At 40.4% G+C, this 25298-nt stretch overlaps 1 protein-coding gene across 12 annotated transcripts in view; it reads right to left on the bottom strand.

Moving 5' to 3' along the window:
• APBB2 (amyloid beta precursor protein binding family B member 2) overlaps positions 1 to 25298 on the bottom strand; it is a 333398-nt gene that overhangs the window by 197328 nt on the left and 110772 nt on the right. For 10 of the 12 annotated variants that reach the window (XM_064487170.1, XM_064487174.1, XM_064487137.1 and 7 more), the window contains one exon: positions 17997 to 18113. The exons of the other annotated variants lie outside the window; for them this stretch is intronic. The gene's annotated coding sequence lies outside the window, so the exon portion shown is untranslated. The remainder of the gene's footprint in view (positions 1 to 17996; positions 18114 to 25298) is intronic. 12 annotated transcript variants of the gene reach the window in all.

Below are 25298 nucleotides of genomic sequence, written 5' to 3'. Positions count from 1 at the left end.
CTCCTACCAGTGGCTCTGCCTGGGATACCTGCCTCCTGCCAGTGCCTGCCAAACCAGTGTTCAAGGATGAGCTCAAATACTGACCTGCCCAAGGTCATCCATCTGCCATCTGGATTCCAGTGGACAGCACTGAAGATGTTAACGTGTCTAGGTTTTTTGGTGCTGACTTTACCTGCTCAAGAGCTACTTTCTGGCCCACATCAAAGAAATAACCTTTGTCCTCTCTGGGCTTCAGTTTCCTATTTGTAAAATGAAGCAGTCAGAACAGATGGCTTATAAAGCTTTCTTGTGAGGGCCCTTGAGTTATATAAACAATGTTTCCTTGTTCCTTTGGAAAAATCTTTCATTAAAGAAGAGGGTGCATAGGGTAACCACATGTATTTTTATATTTTAATGAATGACTAATTGTTCTAGGTCTCAAGTTCTATGGTTATGAAAAAAGTGAGATGTTACTAGATGATGTCTAAAATTCCTTTCTCTTTATAATTTGATGATCCTGTGACTTACAGTGCCTTTTTTTCCTAACAGCTTAAATGATCAATAGGCACATGAAAAAAATGCTCAATATCACTAATTATCAGAGAAATGCAAATCAAAACCACCACTGGTGAGGTATCACCTCACACCAGTCAGAATGGCCATCATTCAAAAATCCACAAATGACAAATGCTGGAGAGGTTGTAGAGAAAAGGGAACCCTCCTACACTGCTGGTGGGATGCAGTTTGGTGCAGCCACTGTGGAAAACAGTATGGAGATTCCTCAAAAGACTAGGAACAGACTTACCATATGATCCAATAATCCCACTCCTGGAAATATATCCAGAAGGAACCCTACTTCAAAAAGACACCTGCACCCCAATGTTCATAGCAGCACTATTTACAATAGCCAAGACATGGAAACAGCCTAAATGGCCATCAACAGGTGACTGGATAAAGAAGATGTGGTATATTTATACAGTGGAATACTATTCAGCCATAGAAACGACAACATAACATCATTTGCAGCAACATGGATGTCCCTGGAGAATGTCATTCTAAGTGAAGTAAGCCAGAAAGAGAAAGAAAAATACCATATGAGATCGCTCATATATGGAATCAAGAAAGAAAGAAAGAAAGAAAGAAAGAAAGAGAGAGAGAGAGAGAGAGGGAGGAAGGGAGGGAGGGAGGGAGGGAAGGAGGAAGGGAGAAAGGGAGAAAGGGACAAATGAACATAAATACAAAACAGAAACAGACTCATAGACATAGAATACAAACTTGTGGTTGCCAGGGGGAGAGGGGTGGGAAGGGACAGATTGTGAGTTCAAAATTTGTAGATACTGACAGGCATACATAGAACAGATAAACAAGATTATACTGTATAGCACAGGGAAATATATACAAGATCTTGTGGTAGCTCATAGTGAAAAAGAATGTGACAATGAATGTATGTATGCTCATGTATGACTGAAAAATTGTGCTCTACACTGGAATTTGACACAACATTGTAAACTGACTATAGCTCAATTTAAAAAAAAAGACAATTTTATTTTATACCTTATATTATCCCCATAGTGCTTACCACAGAGCCATTTCTACTTTCCACATAGAAAACAATGTACTGAGTGCTACACCCAAAGCCAAGATAGTTAAAAAAAAAAAAAATCCAAATTATTTCCCCTCTCCCTCAATTCAGCAATCGAGAATTCCAGGATAATTTTTTTTTCCAAAGAAATACAGAACCATCCCCCAAATTTCTCAAAACTGCCAGGGTGGAACTCAGCCATAAAAAAAGTTTGAAAAGAAGCAGAAAATTTAATAATACCATTACCCTGAAATCCAATAAAGTCTGTTGGAGCTTCACATTTTTAAGAAGTCAGACTATTTATGCCATTACCTTTGGTACTGTTACAGTTTCCTATAAAGCCATAAATATACACAATGTAGTTCACCAGAACACTGACTAAGGCTATCATAAAAAAGGCCATAAGAAAGATACTGGCCATGAAGTATGGCTCCACGGTACTTGCTACAGCAGGTTCACACAGACGAGTTCATTTATTTCGAAAATTATATTTCTAAGTCCACAACTCATCACTTTCAACTGTGAACAACTTTTAATACAAGTTAGAATTTCCTTTTCAGAAACTGTTTTCACACAGGTTAAAGGTCATACCGAATACCAAGGAACATTTAGAAGGCCATCGCAGCACACAGGACAAGGCTCGTAACGCCGGCTCTTCGAATTTGTCTCAGTTAGCATTGCACTCACCTCTCAATCTCAGAAACCAGAACAAACAGTGGACTCAACAAATAGGAACGAGTGGGAAGGCTCAGGGCTGCTCGTGTTGGTTTGACAGGAACAATGTCAGGGAAGGTATCTCCATGATGCTCTTGGCTTTTCCTTTCTGCTTGTCACCTCATGGTGCCATGAGGGCTGCTGGGCACTCATACATCTCATCAGCATTCAAGGCAGAAAGTAGGAGAAAGCAATGAAGGGCACTGACAGACTCATTTCTCAGGTTTTATCAGGACAATAAATGCTTTCTCAGAAACTCTACCGCCACCGCAGTGGACTTATTCTCAGATCTCACCAGCCAGGGCTAGGCAACATGGCCACACTAGCCATAAGGAATGCTCCAAAGACATGGGTCAGGACCTGCGTGTTGGCTTAGACCATTACAACCTACTGTCTGAGGCAGATTGCCATGCCACCCTGAATTAAATCCAAGTTCTATCAGCAAAAATGGAGCAGGATATGGGTACTGAGTGATTAACAATTAATTGTGTCTCCATTTTGAGTCTCTATCTTGGAAATAAGTCATTCATTAAATAGAGAAGATAATTAATTACAGTATTTCCAAGGTGTCTTCTGCTCCTCACATCATATACATACACATATAAAGTGATACTTGATAAATTCCAATGTCTATAAAAAGCAAATAAACAAAAAATGTTTCATCTTTAGGGTCATATGCTTTGATTTTTCTCTCTACATATAAATAGGTATAAATTGACGGTTAAATGGCTAAAAGGTGGATATCAAGTCTTACCACTGTGAGTTCTCATTACAACCTGAGTTCTAAGAAGCTTTAGATGGCATGAGGCTCATCTTTCCTCAGGCAGAAAGGCCACGTTAGCTGCGATTCAAAATTTCAAGATACCAGATGGGGTAGAAACATCCAAAATGTTCTTTCCCCATCTTGCTTCCCCTCTGCTCTCAGCCTCCTCCCTGCCCCTGCCTGCTCAAACAAGTGTATCTATTTAGCACCCTGGGTCTTCCATGGGACCATGCCACCCACCTACATATCGTTCAGTGGCTTCTCACCACTCTCAGGGAACGATCTAAACTCCTTACCAAGGCCCTCAGGTCTGATTTAGCCCCACCTCCTTCTCTAACCTCACCTCCCACCAAGCCCCACCAAGCCCCACCAAGCCCCACCAAGCCCCACCAAGCCCGTTATGCTGAGGCTACCCTGGCCTCCTTTTCATCCCTTGAACTGTCCTTATTCCCACAGCCTGGGATGAGCTTTCCTCAATTCTTCACGTGGCTGGGCTTTTTCCATCCTTTAGATCACAGATCAAACATCAGCTCTTCAGAGACATCTTCTCTATGTCACCCTGTGTCACGTGAGCCCTGCTCAGTAACTCTCCATCACAGAACTTATTCCTCCACAGCACATACCACAGCCCATAATCATCTTCCTTGCTGAGTATCTTTCCTGTGGTTTGTCTCCATCACCAGAATGGATGCAAGTTCCAAGGGAGCAGCGACCTTACCTACCTTATTCGCTGCTCTATTCCCAGGGCCCAGCACACAGAAGCCAGACAGTTAGTTCTGCCACCCTGCTTCCAGGACGGGCTTGATGGAGTGAACCACTAACTCCCCTCTGTATCACCAACACTTCAGTGTGGCCACCAAATAGACACCGCATTCCTGGGACCTGCCCCCTGCAATCCTGATCTGGGAACTTCCTCTCCCCCAACAACTTCTCTTGCCTGAAACCCCTTCCTACTCTTCTCATGTTGACTGAAGCAAGCAGCACAGTAGTTAGGAGCACACACCCTGGAGCCAGACAGCCTGGCTTCAAATCCCAACTACACCACTTACTGCACAGCCTTAAGTAAGTTACCTATCTCCTCTGTGCCTCAGTGTCCTCATCTATAACTGAGTGGCGAGAGAAGCACCTGTCACAGAGAATTGCTGGCAGCATTAAAAAAAATGCACATGAAGTACTTAGAACAGTGTCTGGCTATGCAAGTGTTAGTCATTAATAATATAAATAGGTCCTATTTTGAACACGCTTTGTTCTCATCAGGATATGCACTCCCTTGGACATTTCCCATGTGACCCTACTTCATCAGGTCCCTCCACGACATCCCATTTCACGTGCCCTTCCAATACCACCCAAGGCACCGGCAATCCCATAGCCGCTCTGCCAACCACGTAATCAGAATCAAACTCATTCCCAGACCTTTGTGTCCTATTGGATGAAGATGCTCTCTAAATTTGTTTTTTCAGTCCTTGAATTTCACTGATCACATATGTCTTTACTGGCCTTCCTCTCCTCTAAACTGCTATGTCATATAATTTGATGCTAACTGATGCAGTTACTACCTTTGGTCATGTCTACATAGGAAAACATACACTCTTTGAGGACAATATGTAACTCTTCTCAATCCTCCAGAGAAGCCAGCAAAGCATTACCAGTATAGCAGGTACAATATCAATCCATCTATTGGCTCTGGTCACCCCTCCGGCCTTAACTCTACGGTGTTCCTCAACCAGAAAAAAGGGGTGCCTCTTTCAAGATTTACTTAGACTGGACCCTTCCGTGTGAGGAACAGTGATTTCAAAAAACAAAAAGCTTCTCTCTCCTGATGTTCAGCAAATCGTCTTTACCCTTGACCAAGCCCCAGTCACAAGGATATGATGGTAGCAGGCATGCATGATTTAGCCAAGTCAGGGTGGATTTATTGGCATCAAGTTCCAAATAAGCAATATGCAACTTAAGCTCTTTGAGGAATGTTCTTACACCCGACGAGATGAGGATCCACTTTTCCCATAATTGGACACTCCTCGGAAAGAATTCAAAGGACAAATCAAATTTAATCCCATGGATTTAAGTATCTTCCTTAAAACTGAAAGAAAGAGAATAACTAAAAAGTCCAGATGCATCTTTAACAAAACATTCTCAACAGAATATTCAATAGTGCAAGGTTGCTATTTCCTATTTCTATAAACTCTATACACACACACACACACACACACACAGACTCATACTCAAAAAAGAAGGTACAATAAAATGACATATCTTGCAACTCTGAAACATACCAAGTCCCTTTTTTCAGAATTCTATGGGTTTCATTGTGCAAGGGTTTCTGTGGTCTTCATTCAAGTCATCAGAGTTCACTTCCCCTGAGTACAATTTCAGGTTTGTACACCGGAGCAAGTGTCCAGGAAAACTGGAAAAGTAACTCTATTTGCTTTGGTTTCAAAACTGTCCCATAAAGTTGACTCTTCCTTTCCAGAGGCTACTCCCAGAAGAGGGGTCTTAAGCTCCCAATGGCAGGGGCAGTTCTTCCCAGTTACTCCATTAGCAGCAAGTGTGTGGCCACCTCCCTGAGGACAACACATCCTTCTCATCTCTCCCTGAGTCAAAGCCTGTCTGCATATATTGAAGGCTAACCCAGCCCCACCATCGCAATCCTCTTCACATGAGTGTGGGGAAAAGGCTGCTCAGAACACCCTACAGTTATCCCAAGAATGCTGGGTGTGAGGTCTGCAGGGAGTCACCACACTCGACAAACAGGCTCCCCTGGAGCCAGAAAGCTAGTCTATGACAAGAGACAAGACTCTTTCCAGAGGCTCATTCCACAAGCAATACAGACACCAGGCAGGCGCCTTTCCAGAATGTTGATCCCTACTCTTGAAGCTCTGACACAGGCTTCTTAGTTCTGCTCTCCCTTTCTGTTCCTGCAGATCCAGAGCATCCATGTGAAAAGGAGTTTGGTTTTTTTTTTTTTAATCACAACAAAACAATATTTCCAATCTCTAGCTCAGAAGCAGCAGATTATAGGTAAGATTTTTTTAAAAAAAGCAAAAATTTACAAAGAAGGGATTTTAATTGGGACTACTGAACTTTAATTTCTGTCTCCAGAGACAGAAGAATATATAGAAGTAACCTTCTTTTTATTACTGTTAATATCAAGATAGAACCTTATTTCCTAGGGCATGAAATAAGCTCCATATTTATTAACACCTAAAAATACACAGCTTGGGTTCACACGCCACGTAAAAATCTAGAACTAACCTACTGATTCTGAGACACACGCAGCAAGCGGTGTTCTACAAGGAATGAGGTGAACATCGAAGAGATTGCACCTCACTGCCCTACACAACTGTGGTTAATCAGGTACGAGGCAACCCAGTAAAAGGATCTGCAGAACACCCATCCACTGAACTACCATTCACTTAACACTCATTTATGTTTAAAGTTCTGAGGAAATCAGGGATCGCAATCTGGGGATTCCAAGGTTTTAAAAATCCTTTAATCAGACTGCAGGGGTAAAGTTTCCAGTCGATAACAATGAGCCAAAATGACAAAGGAAGGCTGCCTGTTTCAAATACATGGAAAAACTGAAAAAGATGTAACTAACTAACAACTTTTTGAATACAAAAAAAAGTCAAAACCATGAGAAATAAATCCCTGGGCAGAACTGAAGACGGAAATCAAAGTCAGTGAAGAAAGGTGACATTTTGAAGACTTAAAGGCTTATAGAACATGACAGAGCCTTAATATCTAGGGGCTAAGACTGATGACCCACAGGGAAGAAAGGGACGAACAGATCACAGGGCCCACAAAGCTGGCCAGCTAGAGCTGACCTATGAGCTCAATGCTGGCAGTCATACAGGGCTGCCCCTTCAGTAAAACAAGACGTCGAAAACATTCATGCCCCCCATCCCCAGGCTTTGCAAGGAAGCTTTTATTTGGGGATGGGGTAAAAATAAATAAATAAAAACAAACTTTTTAAACCTCACCAACAGGAAATCAAAATTCTAAGACTGCTCCCACATGGAGGTATAGTATCCAACTACCTAATCTCCATGGAGTGTCAGGGCCGCAGGCCAAGAAAATAACACAAACACTGGTCCCAAAGCAGTGAGACCCATGGATACTGACTGAGGCAAATGAGAAACTCCTCTGGGTTCCCACAGTCCTAGTCACATGGAACTCCCATGTTCAGCAGCCCCCACCGAAGAGGCCCTCGGAGTCAAAGTTTGAGACCAAACAAGAAAAAAAAAAACCCGCCATAAGAAATAGCTAATGCAAATGGCAAAATCTGCACCCCCAGAGCTAAAAATAGTGCAACAGTCTGAAAGGACTTTAAAAATATATTTAAACAACTGATAAAGTAAAAATGGGATAATATGGAAGGACAGTAGGTGAATTTGAAAAATCTACTAGAATTCCAAGAGTGTGAGAAGGAGGGGAAAGGAAACAAGATCTCTCTCTCTCTATATATATATATCCTTAGATACATTGTTCTATCGAGAGAGAGAGAGAGAAATCAGTTCTATTTCCATGCATCAGCAACAATCTGAAAATGAAATCAATAAAAATTCCATTTATAATAGCATGAAAAAGAATAAAATATTTAGGAATAAATTTGACAGAGAAGTGCAAGACTTGTACACTAAAACTACAAAACATCATTGAAAGAAATTAAAGGAGACCTGAATAAATGGAAAGCTATCCATGTACACAGACTTGGAAGACTATTAACATGACACAACTTCCCAAAATAATCTAAAGATTAAACACAATCCCTATCAAAACCCATCTGGTTTCACTGTAGAACATGAAAAGCCCATCCTAACATGAGAGAGAACAGCCTTTTGACAAACAGTGTTGGTACAAGTGGATATGCACATGCAAGAGAATAAAGTTAGACCACACACCAACATTAATCAAACACCTAAGGTAAGCACTAAACCCATAAAATTCTTAGGAAAAAAACAGGAGTTGGGGGGAAGGTATAGCTCAGTGGTAGACTATGTGTTTAGCATGCACAAGGTCCTGGGTTCAATCCCCAGTACCTCCATTAAAAACAAACAAGCAAACAAAGAAAAAAATGTTTTTAATAGGAGTAAATCTTCAACATCTTGGATTAGGCAATGGTTTCTTAGATATGACATCAAAATTACAAAAAAAAAAAAAACCCAGATAAATTGGACTTCTTCAAAGTATAAAACTTTTGTGCTTTGAAGGACACTATTAAGAAAGAAAAATACAATCCATAGAATAGGCCAAAAATTCATAAATCTGTTATGGGTGTAGTATTCAAAATATAGAAAGAATTCTTACAATTTAAGGAAAAAAAGGTAAATAACCCAATTTAAAAATGAACAAGGGATTTGAAAAGATGTTCAGCAACATTAGTCATTAGGTAAGTGTAAATCAAACCCACAGTAAGATACCACTTCTCACCCACTAGGATAGCTATAATCCAAGAGATTGACAATAATAAGTTTGCTAAGGATGTCAAGAAACTGGAAGCCTCATATAATTACTGGTGGGGTTGTAAAAGGGTTCAGCTACTTTGTAAAACACTGGCAGCTCCTCAGAAAGTTAAAGACATAGCTACCTTACAACCCAGCAATTCCACTCATATATGCGTATAAATCATACATATATATATAAATGTACACACACACTCTCAAGAGAAATGAAAGCATTTGTTCACCCAAAAACTTGTACATGATTGTTCATAGCAATATTATTCATAATAGCAAAAAGTGGAAACAACTCAAATGTCCATAAACTGATGAATGTATAAACCAAATGTGGCATATCTACATAATGGAACATTATACAGCAATAGAAAAGAATGAAGTACTCAAAGGGGAAAGCTGGGGGAGGGAGGATAAATTAGGAGTTTGGGATTAACAGATATACATTATAAAATAGATAAACAACTAGGACCTACTGCATAGCACAGGGAATTATATTCAATATTTTGTAATAACCTATAATGGAAAAGAATCTGGAAAAGAATAGACATAAACATGTATGTATAACTGAATCACTTTGATGTAGACCTGAAATTAGCACAACATTGTAAATCAACTATACGTTAATTTTTTAAAAATCAAGTACTGGTAAGTACTATAACATAAATGAACCTTGAAAACATTATATTAAGTGACAAAAGGCCATATAGTCATCCCTTGGTATCCACAGGGGATTGGTTCCAGGACCCTTAGTGGATACCCATACCCATACCCTGTTTACTTTAAATCATCCCTAGATTACTCCTAATACTTAATGTAATGTAAATGCTATGAAAATGCTTGCCAGCATGTGGCAAATTCAAGTTTTGCTTTTTGGAACTTTCTGGAAAGTTTTTTCCAAATATTTTCAATCAGCAGTTTGTTGAATCATGGATGTGGAACCTGGGGATACAGAGGGCCAACTATATATTATGTGATTCCAGTCATATGAAGTGTCCAGAATAGGCAAATTAATAGAGACAGAAAGTAGAGTCATGGTTTCCTAGAAGGAAGGGCAACAATGTGGAGTGACAGTTAATGATGGGTACAGGGCTTCTTTCCAGGGTAAGAAAAACATTCTAGAATGAGACAGTGATGATGGCTGTACACCTTCATGAATATACTAAATGCTGCTGAATTTTAAACTTTAAAAGGGGGGATTTTATAGTGTGTGAATTACATCTCACTTGGGGTCAGGGTGGGGCAAAAATCCTCATGGGTAAGTTCAGAGACAGATTAGATATAGCCAAAGAGGGAATTCATGAATTGAAAGATAGTTTGGGTAGAAACTATGATTCAGCTAATAAGCAGGGTTTGTTCTAATAGATGTTGGAGATTGTCAACAAAACAGTGATTGGAATTTGGGGCTTCTTTATATTTTCCTCTGTTTTATACCTTGCCTCCTAGCTCTATTAGGTAATAAGCAGCCCTACCCTTTGGGTTAGAGTATCTGGCATAGCAATTGAGACATGAAGTTGTTTCTCTGCTTTGAGAGGAATCTAACATTTCTCTAGATAAATGCAATAACTGCTGTGTGTGTGCATGTGTGTGTGTGTGTGTGTGTTCCTATAACAGCAAATAGTTGGTAGTAAATAGAAAAGGAAAAAGTTCAGGATGGAAAGAGAGAAGGGAGTTGTGGTAGGCTGAAAAATGTCATCCCCTCCCCTCAAAAGATATCTCCATCCTAATTCTTGGAAACTGTGGATGCTACCTTATATGGGCAAAAAACAAACTCTGCAGCTATAATCAGGTTGAAATCTTGAGATGGGGAGAGGTGCCAGATGTTCTGGGTGGATCCTAAATGCAATCACAATTGTCTTTGCAAGAGGAAGCAGAGGCAGATCTGACTGCAAAAGAGGAGAAGGCGATGTGAGCAGAGATGGGAGTGATCCACTTTGAAGGTGGAGAAAGGGGCCACAAGGCAGTCACTGAAAGCTGAAAAAGTCAGGAATACAGATTCTCCCCTAGAGCCTTCAAGAGGAACCAGCCCTGACGACACCTTGGTTACACCTAGGTAACCCCCTAAGGCTCCTTTCAGACTTCTCGCTTCCAAAATTGTTAAGAGAGTAAGTTTGTGTTGTTTTAAGTCAACAACTTAGCAGTAATTCATTACAGCAGCAACAGGAAACTAATACAGGAGGTAAGTAGAAGAATAGGAGTAGTTCATAATTCAGCCTTGACAGAAATAAAGGAAACTGACACCAAAACACAGCAGGGCATTAGAAAGAACTGCTTCCCAGCTTGCAGAGGAGAACACTAAGGAGACTTGGGTGAAAGGGCTGATGAAGTCAGGTGGCTGCAGATAAGAGGGCCTATCATGTTCAGAGAGAGGCTACCCTGAACACAACTAGAGCAGTAGAACCATGTGCGTTAGAGAAAGTGCAACGTGCGAGGAATACCCCCTACTCCCCATCAATGCTGAGTTAAGTTTTCAAGTAAGCGTTCATTTATTCATTCATTTACATATGTTTTATGTATTTTATATATATATAATATGTATGTATGTATTGAGCATTTAATACATGTAGGTCCTGTACCTAATTACATTATATGGTTCTCAGAACTCTATCAGAATCATTTACACAATTACACCAGAAAACAGGTACAAACACACCTGTCTAAACTAACTAAATAAACCAAAACACTATCATGCAAAAAAGCACTTGTGTTGTTGTCACTGCAGTTATGTAGTAAAGCGGATTACCTTTATTTACTTGGCTCTGATCACTCTCATTTCAATGCTCTTTGTCTTGGCCTATTTGCAGATATTTTAAGCAGTTAAAATCGAAGATCAAACACTACTTTACTATTCATTAATTTTTTGAGTTTTATGTTTTGAATATATTTGCTCTGCATTTGACTTGGTTCTCCCTAGAGCCAAGTCTCACTTGCAGTTCTTTTTCTGGAAAGCAAATACTGTAGAATTTTTGAACTAGAGGTTGTCTTAACATCATCCAGTCCAACTCCCCAATTTATAGAAGTCAGAAGTGAAGCTCAGTTGGTTCTGATGACTTGTCTATGCTGTCAGCCAGGAGTGGCAGGGCCAGGCAGAATCCACACCCTCCCATCTCCCAGTTTGGGGATTCTCCCACAAGGCTGCCCATGTTTAAATCCTGAGTTCTAAGTCCAAGGACTTGGTCTTATATTTTAATTAAATTCCCAAGCTACTGTCATATAAGAAACCTGGCAAACTTATCAATTTAAAGAATCAGACTTTAAAGAATCAGAATACAAACTACATATAATTAAAACAAGCCACATTATCAACACAAGTCAAATTAACTTTTTTTATACTGCATTACACATATTTAATGTGGCTGATTTTCAGCTTCTGAACAGATTTAAAAAAAAAAACTCTGTGTGTGTTTTTTTAGTTTAAATAAACCAAATTAATTATTTTAATTAAGCCCCAATATTAAGAAAAAGTAAGAAAGTGCATACTACAACAATGAAGATCTAGCCTATTTCATCTATCATATTGGAAAGTGTTTTTTTCTAAAGCCCTCACACAAGAATGATAGAATGGAAGTACATAAAACTTCTCCAGAGAGTAATTTGGACGTGTATAGCAATGTCTTTAAAATGTGCAAGCAACCCTTCAACGGAGCAACTTCACATCTATACATATTTTTAAGGAGAAAAAAAGAATTATGAGCAATGATTAATCTAGACTGGAAATAACCTAAATGTTCAACAGTGGGTGATTGTTAATTATGATACATCCAAGCAATGTAATAACGTATAAGACCATTAAAAATCACATACTAGAATACTTAATATCAGAAATTTCCATGAATTATGTGACAAAAAGTAGGTCATAAAATGAGATGATGATCACAATAATGCTTAACATAAAAGTAGAGACACTTGCATAGACACACACAGATTACAAAGACATGCAAAACGTTAAGGATGGTTTCTTTTCCTTGTGCTTTTTCATATTTACATTTTCTAAAATGTATGGATCCTTTTTTTTTTTCTTGGACAGAAAACAGCTTATCAGTGTATTTTTAAAATCTTGTTCCCTTTAACCTTCCCCAACTCCTACATCCACATTTCATTCATGGAATCTTATTACTACAATGGTGAGACTCCCCAGGGTCTCCTCTGTGTGATCACCGCATCTGGACAATACTGCAGGACTTCCTCCCACACGAGGAAAACCAATTAAACCCAGAGCAAAAAGCCCCTCTCCCGGGATGCCACATCACAGCCTGACTGTTCTGGGCAGTGAGACCCACTTGGATGTACGTGAGCTTGGGCACTGGTCTCAGGCTCCTGGGCTTAACTCAAATTCCCAGTGTTTCCTCAAACCCAGCTGAGTTCAGAAACCACCTCCGACTTCTGGAAACTCCAGTTCTGCCCAGGCACACCCTCCAGTATTTCACAACCTCTAGGCCAGTGTTTTTCAGACTGAGAGCTGAGATCTGTTAATGGATGGAGAAAATCAATTCAATGTGTCCTGGCCAGCATCTTTGAAGCACGATAAAAATTTCCTCCTCATACCAAGGGGAATCAGCCTCCCTGCATTCACCTGCCTCACTGCTGCCCTCTGGAATGCCGCATAAATCAGTCCACCACAGGCTGCAGCTACTTTTGAGTTGCTACTGGTTCTACAAAGATATTTATGACACTTTGTTGAGTAAATACAATGTATAACATTATCCTATTTCTGTAAATAAACAGAACAAATAAATTTACTAAGAGACAATATTGCAAGTATAGAAAAGCATTAAACAGTGTTAAAAACAGTTATCTTTTTTTTTTTGAACAAAAAAATTTATAAATATCCAGAGGTAGTTCTAGAAACCAATAAAGACAAACAAGTCCCAGAAACACAAACCCGAGGCTTTGTTAATCAGCTAGACAAACAAATACAGATTTAAATCAATGTTCTTAGAGCTTAATATTGCAATTAAAAATAGATATTGACAGGAAAATGTTACAGAAGTTTTAACATGACAGGCTGTTTCTTATAAACTCACTTTTTTCTTTATTCTTCCTTATTCTTCTTAGGCTGTCACTTGGACTTTCTTTACAAACATCGTTAGATTTGCATTTTTCTCACTGTCTGGATTAACATGACCTTCCAGATTTCTCTCAATAATAAAATATTTTATTGAGTTGTTCAAGATTTTTTATTTAGAAATATTTTTCGAGATAGTGCAATAAAGGTATTTTATTACAGTTTGCTACTTAAGCCAAAAACAATCATGGGTATTTTTTAAATATGTGTCACACAGCACTAATCACAGAATTGAATTTTATAAAAGATAATGTAATACTGAAAAAACAGTTATCTCTTAATGTGTAGAACACTTCATGGTACCTATAGTTACCAGGTTTAAATAATGGATAAAAGACGACATAGGACGTCAGCATCCTTTGATGCTCAAATCTTTTAGGCCATTAAGAACGTATTACTAAAAGCTATGATGTGGAGAACAGGAGAGTGGATGACATCTAAACAAGTTGTCACTCAAGTGATCACTAGGTCATTTGAAAGGCTGTGGGAGGAAAGAACACAGATAGAAGGCAGATAAACTTAGGCTCAAACCACAACTTTGCTCTGACAAGTTACTTTGTTGTTTCAAGCCTCAGTTTTCTCATCTGTGAAATGGGGATGGTGAGACAAATCTTCCAAAGTCTTTCCAAAGTCTGTCCAGTCTGCAGTGAAGAACTTCTGGTAAATTCAGGACACAGTGAGAGGCATGCTGTAGAACCACCAACAAAACCGTCTTCCATCACTGAGACCAGGGGAAGTCAAGGAGGGAAGGCCAAAAGAAATACTCATGTGCGCCTGTTACTGAGTAAACTTTCTAAATGGCAATTTCTTAAGAAAGGAAGGAAATGCCCACCCTCTGAGCGGGCGGGAAGGTAGGAGAGCCAGGGACAGGCGAGCAGTGTGGGGCCCAGCGCGTGGTCGGCCCCACAGGCCTTGATTACGCCCTCTCGGCCTTGGCCTTGGCCTGCAAAGGCCCTGCCAAGTGCTCTGAGAAATGCCTTACAGGGGCTTCCTGAGAACAGTTATTATCCAGTCCCCCCCAAGCCCGAAGGGATTCCACAAACATTTGAGCTTCTACCACTGATGAAGCACTGTCCTCACACACAGAGGAGAGGAGGAAAACGAAACAGAGCTTAGTGTCAAAGTTCAGACAGAGTACACACACACATACACATGCACGCACACGCCAAGACACAACGAGGAATTTGAGACACAAGCTTCAGGAGGGAGACTAAGAGCTACAGGAACATGGGCTTCCTGCTGAGAATCCAGGGAAGCTTTCTGGGAAAGACGGCAACTCTGATGCACCCTAAAGCCAGGGGAGGGTTTCAGCAGGTTGTCCACATCCTTTGGTGGAGCCACGTTCCAGAGAGGGCACAGCACGAGCAGAGCACCGCGCAGTGACTCAAAGGCAAAGGGTGTGTCTCCGCAGGAGCGGATGCCTGGGCAAGGATAGGACACCTACTGAGAGTGAGGCTACTACCAACAACAGGCAGGATCATTAACCTATCAGTAGTCAGGGGTCTGATAAAGAGCCGTGAAAGAAAATGTGGAGGACTAAACGTCAGGGTGACCTTCTGGACTAGTGGGGATGCACTGAACATTCTCAGCAGGGAAATCATATGCTCAGAGCTGCGCTTCTGTGAGATTCATTTGACCACTACACACAAGTCAAACTTGCAGGGAGAGAGACTTCAGGCCAGAGGGCAGGAGATTATTCCAACAGTCCAGACCCTGACGGCCGGGGTTACAACAGCAGCTGCACTCGCACAAGGGAACTACTAAGTGCAAACAAAAATAAATACGGATGCAGTCTTACTAGCAATTTCCAGGGTAGTTTAACCCTAGTCTTAGCGCAAGCACAAAGATCTGTATGAAGTCAGGAGAGGTCAGCTCTAGCTATTGACTTTTTTTTTTTTAAAGGATGTACTGGGAATTGAACCCAGGACTGCATGCGTGCTGAGCATGTGCTCTACCACTGAGCTATACCCTCCCCCTTACTGACTTCGTATTTTGGTGCTCAATTGGATGCTACTCCACATTTCACCAAAGAACAGCATCCTGTCCTGAAAAAAGACAGCCTTGAAAGGCAGAACAATGGTCCCAAAACATAAAGAAAGAAAATCCAGAAAATCCCATTTGCCATGCAAGCTTCAAAAACAATTCAGAGCAGTATGTACTTCCAACTCAAGACTGAGGGTTCTGATCACACTTAATGACAAAATCATAAACTCCAGAGAACGCTTTTCCCGTGAAATAGTTCCCTTTCTCCAGGGAACTATTCATGTCTGAACTTCCTATTCAGACCTAGTCTGGCCTGGAGGCCCCGGTCATCTAAGGTTTCTGGCTTTAGGTGACAGGAGACAGAGCAGTTGAGGTTAATGTTTCCTACCACTGAGAGTGGCCACAAAAGAATGTCAGCTGGAGGTTTCAACGAGCAAATCTTATTTAATAACCAGGAAAAGGGAAGTATGAAGGGGAGGCAGGGAGAACAGAAAACAAACCGCATAAAATAAATGATGGTGTTGATGCTCTGGATAAGGTGATCAGCAATACTGGAAAGAGACGGAAAGCACAGAGGGGGTGAACCACGTTCCAGGTGCAGGGAAGGACGTTCAAGCAATGCATTATGCAGACACGCTGCAGGCCGAGGGACCACTGCACAGGCCCACCGGACAGGGCAGCCACTCACCCTCCTTGCCGCCAGAAAAAGGCCCGAGTGACCCACTCAGCAGAGGCCCTGGCATAGTGACAGCAGCCATCTCTGTTCTGGGGATGGCTAGCTCGTTTCTAGCCCCCAGGAAGGGTAAGACAAGAAGACAGTTTTCTCCTAGAGACTCTTAGTAAGAATTAAGTCAAGTGAAAAAGAAGTGCTTCCTCTCAACAACGTGATAGCACAAGGCTTTGCAGCTCAGAGCGCTTTAGAAAGCTCTGGAGAGGAGACAGACGATGAATCGTTCACCACGGTGGTTAAAAATGAGCAGGACCACATCTGTGAATTTTCCAAGGAAATGTACTCCTTTCACTCCAAGAACACAAACTTTAATATTTTAACCATTTTGAAAGAATTTCCTCAGAATATATTAGATTGCACCATAAGCAACCAGCATTCTTGTAGGTCAAAAACAGTCAAATATTAACTATTTCATATGGTTTAATGGTAAAACCTGCCTTCCAACTTTCTTCTACAGCAGAAATGGGCCGATTTTTTTTCTTAACATGCCAGGCTGCAGATATTTGAGGCTCTGAGAACCAAGAGGCAAAACAGATTATGTAGGTAACCAGTTAGAAATATGAAAACTACTGTTTGCTCCTACAAGAACAGGCATGGGCTGAATTCGGCCCATGGGCCATCCTTTGCCAACCTCTGTTTTATGGGATGAAATAGATGAAAACTGCCAGTTTTTGAGTAATACCGTAATACCCTTGGGGGACACTACAGCATGTGAGCAAAAGCCGCAGATCCCACCCCCGCCGGCTCTAACACTGGCGGTCCTTCTGAACACTCTTGTCAGCTCTCCCTTCTGGGGCTGCTTCTAAGCACCTGGCTTATTTTAGAAGCCATTGTCTGTGGGAGGGTTTGAGGGTGGTTCTCTTTTCTAAGAAGGAAAAACTGGAAATGTACAAGGAAATGGGACTTACGGGTGAATTTAAGTAAACCTAACCGCAGAAAGGAAAGGGGAGCAGAGGCACTCTGAGGAACTGCCCCAAACACGCCCCTGATTTGAAGCCAAAAATCCCAAGGGTCCAAAGGGAAGCAACGAAAGCAAGTAAACATCTAAACAGCTGGCCCAAGGCTGAAAGACTAAAGGGAGCAAAAATTAACGTTTGAGACAGACTATCCTCTACAGAAGTAAAAGAGATCATTAAATGGGCAATAACCATCTTTCTCCTAAGTTAACCAGGGTAGAGACGAATAGAAGAAGGCTGCGTTTGTAGCCATTCCCCAAAGACCATTACTGGGAAAACTTAACTGTTGTGATACATAGAAAGTCACCATTGAGGGAACCAGTTTCCTCTGTTGGAGAACGTTAACCAGTAAGAGTCGGGGACACCCTCCCCGACACGTATTTGACAATGACGTGCCCTGAGGACCTCTCTTCTGGGTCCAAGAATTTTTTTAGATCAAGAGAATTTTAACAAATCACTGGGAAATGTTTCTAATTTGTGGCATCGCTATTGTTTCAAACGTTATATAGTGTGTGAGTAGATGCACTGAAACAGAAAAGGGAGATGGTTGATATACACTTCTGGTCTTCCAGGGCCACTGGATTATAAAAATCCAAATTTAGATAACATTTCTCGTCATTCAATATTAAAACCTCACCCTAGAGCAATCCATTCTCCTGCATTTCTAAACACTCTCATGTATATCTTATAAGCCTTCACCAGTTCTGTACCCTGCAATGCTCTATGATGGAAATTAAAGGGAAAAAAGAAAGAGATAAATCCCATACGTACATGAGCTGCCCGGATGACAGTGAGCCTCCGGGTACCGTCTGCCCATAGTGACCAGTCAGCACATTAGCAGGGGCCCCAGCAGTTTCCAAGTACTCAGGAAAGACTGAGATGGTTAAGCTGTAGTGGAGGGGAGACAAAAAAAAAAAAAAAAAAAAAGGAGAAATAAAACAGATTCGGGATAATGATTGCATTTTTCATTAAAATGATAATGATGACCACAAATTTCCAGATAACCAGGTTTATGAATTATTCATAGTCACATCAGAGATGAAGTCTCCCTGTCACTGCCGGCAGGCACAGAGCTTGGCTGATGATTAGCATGTGGCCCCTGCACTAAATGTGACAGAAGCGCAGGTCACTGCAAGTCCACCCATCAGGGCTGGCCCCACTGACCCTCTTTCGAAGACCAGACAACCCCACCCGTACTTTGCTGATGCTCTGCCATCTCACTCTTCCTTAACTAAGGAAAAGCACTAGCCTGGTTCTCTGTGGTGACATCTGAACTAACATCTTATAAAAACTCTAAAAGCTTGAAAGGAAAAATGAAATTCTTGGTGTTGGGTAGAGAAGACATCAAATTGATTTTGTTTAACTTTTCAATGAGGTATAACATAAATATAGAAAAGTACACATACCATGTGTGGACAGTGAATTTTCCTAAACTAAACACACCAGACTAAAACCCAGAACACTATCAGCATCCTAGAAACCCTCTTTGTGCCCCCTCCTAAACGTAACTACGAGGCATAAATTATCTTTGCCCATTTTTGTAGACATCAAATTGACTCACTGTCCTTATTAAGTTTTCATTTAAAAAAAAAAAACATTTAACACCTACTATATGCGAAGTACTGTGCTCGGCACTGGAGCTACAAAGACGAGTAAGACATTGTCTCTGTCTTTAAAGAAAGCAAAGTCTAGTGGGACCAAGAAATACACAAAACTGACCCCAAAGGGCAGTAGGATGAGTGCAATGACTGAGATTCATGGCAAGCAGCCCAGAAATGGAGAAGTCAGAGAAGACTTCCAAGCAAAAGGGATGGTGGGCATGTCCTCAGGCTGAGTAGGACTCAGCCAAGCTGGGAATGGGAGACAAGATAATGGAAAAGGAAGAAGGAAGAAAGTGCACGGTGTCATTCAGTTTTGCTGGACTCTCCAGGGTAAGGCCAGGAAAGAAGCCTGGAGCCAGACTGTAATCTTGTACACGTATTCAAGAGCTTCAGACTGGTTACAGATTTACTGGGTTTACTGGGTTTCGGATCCGTTACTCTCTCTGGGTGGACTCAAAGAGGGCAGAGTAGAGGCAGGGAGACCAGTTAGGCCAGTTTGGCCGTTAGGAAGGAGAGGAAGGGTGAAGATCAGGGCAGTGGAAGGAGGTGGGGAAGGGAAAAGGAGACAAGAATTAGTACTTGGGACACATCCAGACACTAAAAGCAGAACAACATGGTAACTGACATGTGGGTAGATGGCAGTGACAACTGAGGTACAGAACACTGGTGAACAGACAAGTTTTAATAAGGAAGTCAAGGGGTTTAGTTTGATGCATTAGAAATTGAGAGGTAGAAGATTCAGGTGGGGACACCCAGATGGTCCTGAGTGTGAAGTCTGGGGAAGAAACCTGAGCAAAACATAAAAGCAAATGGTCATGACATGGAAAGCAGCAGAAATTAGATTAGTGGGTGATATTCCTGAAGGAATATGGGTAGAGTCAGAAGATTAGAGGGTCACTGCCAAAAGCAGAGCCCTAGGGAACATGAACAATGATAGAACAGACAGAGGAAAAAGGTCTTAAAACACCAAGGAAGAAAGGCAGAGAGGTACCATGGCAGCCAATGAGATGAACAAAGAAATGAAAAGTCTACCTTTGGATTGGACACGTAAACAGTCACTGGCCACCTTGATTGAAGGTGGCTTCACTAAAGTGGTGGAGGCAGAAATAATGGGACAAGTGAAAGAGAAGAGGAAGGAGAATGACCAGATGTTAGAAGGGATAAGTGCTAATGGAAGTCCATACGGATAGGATGGAGTCAGTAGAGAAAGGTTGAGAGTAAAAGAGGGAGGAGGTGAGGATGGAGTAAGATCCCTATAACCATCTGATATTAGAAGAAAATCAGGATTAGAAGAATAAAGATCAATCTTGTTATAGTAAGTTTGCAGGTGAAAATTGGGATGCTGGCGACAACAGAGCAAACGACATCAATATTGCAGGTAAAACAGCTGCCAGGGCTCTTCACTGAGAAGGAGCTGACGTGCAAAAGGTTTGATGACAGCGATCCTGAAAATCTTGGTTTCCATCATGCTACTGTCTACAATGAAAGTAGTCTAACCTTGTTTTAAGGTAAATAAACACACAGGAAAGGGGCATCTGGAAGGTACACACGCCCACAGTAGAACTTATTAGCACCAAAGAATACCGCAGAAGCACGAGATTCAGAAGAATGTTCTTAAAATGATCCTTGGTCTCAGGTGCCCACCCTTCCAAAGGTTTACACATCACGTCATTAAATGAAACCACTACCCACTATCCTACAAGGCTTCTTAAGATGCTTCAATTCAAAGACCCCTTCTAGCATGACTAACCTAATGAAAATGAGGAGTCAGTCATCTTAAAGGCAAGAAAAGGAGGAGAGTGGAGCCGGCCATAACGTTTGCCTGAGACTTCCTGGCGTGATGCCCCTTCAGACAGCAAGGATGGCATCTCCACTCACTCTCCGCCCCACTCTTCCACCTCAGGTTTTGGTGAATCTGGAAGTGGGTGGAGTGATCTAGTTTTTGGAAGGCACTCCAATAATACCCAAAGTAGCAAGGTCCACGAGAAAAACTAACATGATGAAAAACACCTTGAAAAGTCGATTTTATGTTCTCCAGGCAGCCTCTGTGATCTCACGAACTCTGAGGTGGCTGCAGGTTTTGTCTATTCACGTGAACATCTCCAGGCCATCTCTGGAAGATGACAGCATTTTAGAATTCTAGATAAACACATTATCACCACTGAAGTCAGCCAGGACTGAGGTGGTTCCAGAGCCATCAGATGCCTACTGACTGGGCCATTCATCTTTGTATTCCGGGGGCATGGGAGATGAAGCAGGCAGTCTATAAATATGGAATAAATCAATAAAGCAATACATAAGTGAAGAGTCCTCATAACCAGGAGGTAAAGAGGCCAATTAAATGGTGAGAACAGAATTAGTCTTTCTATTCCTTCCTTTTCCACGCTGACTCACAGCCAAGCTGCAAATCACATTCAATTACATTTACTTTCCTCTTCACAGAAAAAAGTCTTTATGAATTCATAAATAAATAGTGTGTGTCAACTAAGAAAATTCAAAAATCATGAAATTACGAAAAACATGATGCCTCTTAAATGGGAAAATAAGTAGGTGTGAACATTCTGGGCATACAAAGAAACAGAAATTGCCCCTTTATATCTGTCTGCCTTCTTTGTCATCCTTCAGTGTGAAGGACAGAACATCATTACTTTAACAGCATGGGGCCTCTCCTCCCAGCCACTCACCACACAGCAATCTGCTCAGCTCCAAACCACTGGCACAGGAGATCCTATTGAGATAATCAAGTCTCACTTCCTTAAAAATTCTGATCCTAACATGTATTTATACCATTCATCATTTCACTTCTTTTATAGAACATTATCTGTGAGGTATCACCAATCACACTGAACACATTTTACAAGAAGCACATTGTAGTGTTGTCTGGAAACAACTTTAATGATAAAGTTTCCAAAAGTGAGGAATAGTGGGTTGTTGCTGTTTGGTTTATTAGCATGTACTGTGTGACATTTTTCTAAACTCTTAAAAAATAACTTGGTCCTGAAACATAAAATCTCTTTCTACCCATCTGAACAGCAATATCCTGAGGAGGAAACAAATCTTTGAGACCACCACACTTTTTTCTACTCTTGATTAAGAAGCTAAGAGAGCAAGATAAACAGTATGCTATTCACTTGAATGCAAGCCACCAAGGGGAGGAAAGGAATATTTATGCTGGTGCGTAAAGTGTTTAGTGTGCAACTTTTTAATTACTATATCTCTGGTACTATCCATAATATATTCACTAACACAAATGCTCCACAAGGACATTAATCCTCAACAAATACATTAATGCTTCCCTCCTCTCCTCCAAATTCTTATTATGCTGATACGGAGCAAAAATGCTAAGAATTCTCTCCAAAATAAACATTTTATGTCAACAGCCACTTGTTCCACCATCTCCCTTTCTAATTGTTTTATGATAACATACTATCTCTACTTAAGTATTTGCTACTATTGACACAAAAGATAAATTTGTAAACAAAAAAAAATTTAAAGGGCTTTGTTTAATGTAACATCTTTTCTGGTATGAAAGCTGGTCTGTGCTACTAAAAAAAGGTGGTTTATGCTCTAAATAATATATTCTATAACTTATTAAACTATGACTCTCTGCACACTTTGCAGTTATAGTATCGTGTATTTTCTGCTTTTTTAGAAACCTCAAGGAGTAAGACATTGAGGATGATGAAGATTTTCATTATAGTTGAAGGATGATCCATTTAAGTAATAAAATGGGTTTAATTTCAACTATCCTGCATTTTTTTTTCTAAAAGGTAATGCCTTCTCAGAGAATCCAGAATATGATTAATCTCTGGAGACATGGATAGTCAATATAAGTATCAATTATCTTGTTCTGCTGGAACCTAAGAACACAAGTTCTGAGGAAAACAAGCTGGCCCAGGGGATATGAGGCAGATGTTGAGTTTCTACCACCATGAAGAGAACTTGGTGGGAATCCTGCCAGAGCAACAGGACAATCAAAATCAAAACGAAGAGACTGCTGAAATTCAAACACCAAGAAAAACACAGATATAAATACACTTTGGAGAGCCAAAGGTGAAACCTGAGTCACAGAGCCAGGTCAAGAGCCAAGTAGAGTCAGGATCTGAGTGAAAGATGGAGTGGAAAATGGATAGAATAGAGGGAGAGCGTGTAAGACTGGCTCTATGTGTGTGCGGCTGGTACCCAGACTGACCCTGCCTAGAAAACCCAGTGGCAAGATAACCTTTTGAGGCACAGCGAGCTGCTTGCTCCTCCCCTCAAAGGCTGCTGACTGCTTTGTTTTGGGAGATATTTTGCCCACCTTTCATAGTTTGGTTACCTTCTCTCCTTTTCTGTTAAAAGTTGAGTCTCACTGCCGTCAGAGTATCAACCTTTCCTTTTTTCAAGCTCAGCTATGATTTTGGAAACCAAATAAAATTTAAAAACATAAAAGAACTAAAACTTAAAATACCAAGCTCCAGATAAGGTCTGAAAGACACAGTACACAGACTCTGAACCCATACTGGAGCAGTCGGGGTGTCTTTTTTGTTTATTCCTTGGTTCTTATAGAATGGACACAGTATTAAGTCATCTAGCACAAATACAGCCAAATCTAAAACATGCCCTGGGGTGTTACTTATAAGTGACCACGGTTATTTAACAAGGACTTCTTTTAGAGAAATTCAATAAGCTGAATATCCAGGAACACAATAGAATCAACTGCTCTGATGTGAAGTATCTCTGGAAACGTGGGCATAAACTCACAGCCCAGAGAAGGGAGGGCTTTGTCACTGCGTAAGTAAGTGGCTGTGAGTCCATTAGCCCACCATGCCCATCTGTAAAATGGGTTAATGATACCTACTTTGCAAATGTATGAAGAAGAACAAATGAAAGGCTCGGACAATAGCAACAAATGTAAATTAAAACTTAACTAAGTGGAAACATGGTACATAAACCCCTATGACACACAGATCTTTATTTAGAGCTGAGAAAGTCATCCGCTTCGTGGTTTCTATCCAACTCTCACCACCTCATGTGATAAAATCCTCTTTGCAATTATTTTTGACAGCTTCCCTTTTAGTTAATAAATAAAATTGTTTTTAGCTTAACTGTTTAAATAGGAGGTACAAGTATTACTGCATTTTCAGGTTAAAAAAACTAGAATGCTAAAATCCCGCCATTATATTCCCACTTTGTTTCTTCCTTAACTTTTTCTTATTCAAACGGTTTCTTGTCTCTTTTTCTCATTTTTCTTTATTGAATCTTTGCTTTCTCACTTTAAGTTAAATCCATGCAACAATAGTAACTAACATCTTTATGTTATTTTGCAGTTTACAAGACACTTCCATACACATTATCTTATTTCCCTTAAATGACTTCTACTTTCTTTATTTTCTCTTGCACTTTCCAAAACACAGACAGAACTTCCTAAAATCAGCAAAGAAGCAATTTTTCTCCCTCCAACTGTAAACACATTGATACACAATACTTTGCAGAGTTGTCTAAAGCAAGTTAGACTATACATAGTATACCTAAATCCTGACACATCCAGTTTGTCTTGCAAATAATTTTTTTTCTCCCGTGGTGATGATCTTTTGAAGTTAAAATACAGTGATAAGCATGTAAATGTATTAATATGTTAAAATAAGACAGAAAAATCTCTTTAAGAATCATCAAAAATAGTAAACAAAAAAATAAAAGAAAGAAGTAAACAGATTTACAGAAGGAAAAAGAAAAAAACAAAGTTGAGGCTGTTTCAGCTTTCAGTAAAAATTCCATTATCTATCTCACCAGACCTATTTTTCTCCAAGCTCTGCATTAAATAATCTGATCATTAAATCAGTGAAAGCCACAAGGGATGCACCCATCTCATTAAAAAAGATGATCTTTTGAGTTATGATAATGAGAAAGAGCATCTATTTTCGGTTTTAAGGACAGAAGTACTCCCCGCTTGTTGCTCAGAGGCAGCGACACTTCTAGTAAGCTTCAGCACAAAACAGATGCCTGGCACTCTTTACCTATCATGATGAAAACAGGAACTTTCAAACAGAAATGTTTCCTCTCAGAACCTCCACATACTCTCAATCTTGATTTATCAACAAATAACACAGGATGTCTGAGACAAAAATATTAATTCTACCATGTGAAGGTAAACATTTTTTAAAAGGATTCTATAAACTCCAAACTAGGAATCAGATCAGACTCCCCTGTATTCATTCAAATTCTACACGTCATAAAAACTTGTAAAATTTGAATTGGCTTCCTTTTTGCTCCACGATGGCTGAATATGGCCCATAGCAATTTTATAGTAATTCTTGACATACTTTAACAACATATGAAACATTATTTTTAAAAGCAATTTTAATGTTAAAATTGGAGTACTAATAGAATTTAAGGAAAAAGTTGAAAGAGAGATCATATTTGGTCCTGATTCTGCTGTGGCATTTACATGTTCAATAATGTAAGCCTTTGGCACATTACAAAATCTTCTGCA

The sequence above is a fragment of the Camelus dromedarius genome, chromosome 1, assembly GCF_036321535.1.
Source record: "Camelus dromedarius isolate mCamDro1 chromosome 1, mCamDro1.pat, whole genome shotgun sequence".
Lineage (NCBI taxonomy): Eukaryota > Metazoa > Chordata > Mammalia > Artiodactyla > Camelidae > Camelus > Camelus dromedarius.
This window is presented reverse-complemented; position numbering and strand designations above follow the sequence as displayed.